The sequence below is a fragment of the Papilio polytes genome, unplaced genomic scaffold (assembly GCF_000836215.1).
Source record: "Papilio polytes unplaced genomic scaffold, Ppol_1.0 DF824168.1, whole genome shotgun sequence".
NCBI classification, from domain to species: Eukaryota; Metazoa; Arthropoda; class Insecta; order Lepidoptera; family Papilionidae; genus Papilio; species Papilio polytes.
The window spans coordinates 7,417-8,063 of record NW_013525036.1 but is presented as its reverse complement, the minus strand read 5'-3'; positions in this window follow the sequence as shown (position 1 = coordinate 8,063).

Below are 647 nucleotides of genomic sequence, written 5' to 3'. Positions count from 1 at the left end.
TAGTGATTCATGTCTGCACAATCCATAGTTAGCAGCTAAAAAGCTATCATGCACGGTAACTAAATTGAAGTCAGGAATTTATTCATGATCACATATTGTGTAACAATAAACAATTAAATAANNNNTTACTTAGTTCTTAAAAAGCCTACTGCAGGCCAGACCAGACACTTGTCAACTTGTCATTGTCAGCTGTCAAAATTGAACAAAAGTCAAAAAAGTTTTATAAACCTATGATGTAGAATATAAATGTAAGCAGAAAAATCATGATGGAATTTATAACAAAAGTAAAAGAATAGTAGTAATTTCGCCATGTTGGCACTGTCGGTAGTGCCGCAGGACCTTTCAGCTGATTCGTATTTTTTTGCCTTGTTACATCGGTATATTCAATAGAGTACTTTTTAAATAACAAGACAGTGTTATTTTATTTGGTAAATAGTCTATATATTACTGACTTAAATAATATCTATGCTATATAAAAGTACTTATTACTTGAAAAGAATAACCAAGAAACCATCGATTTCATGTTTTTTTAATACCCTCGAAAATCGAAAAATTTATTACCTTCATAGTACACATCCCTTAAATCTACATATCTGTAATCTGTGACTGTGACGTTGTCAGTTGACAGTTGTCAAATTAAGAACAAC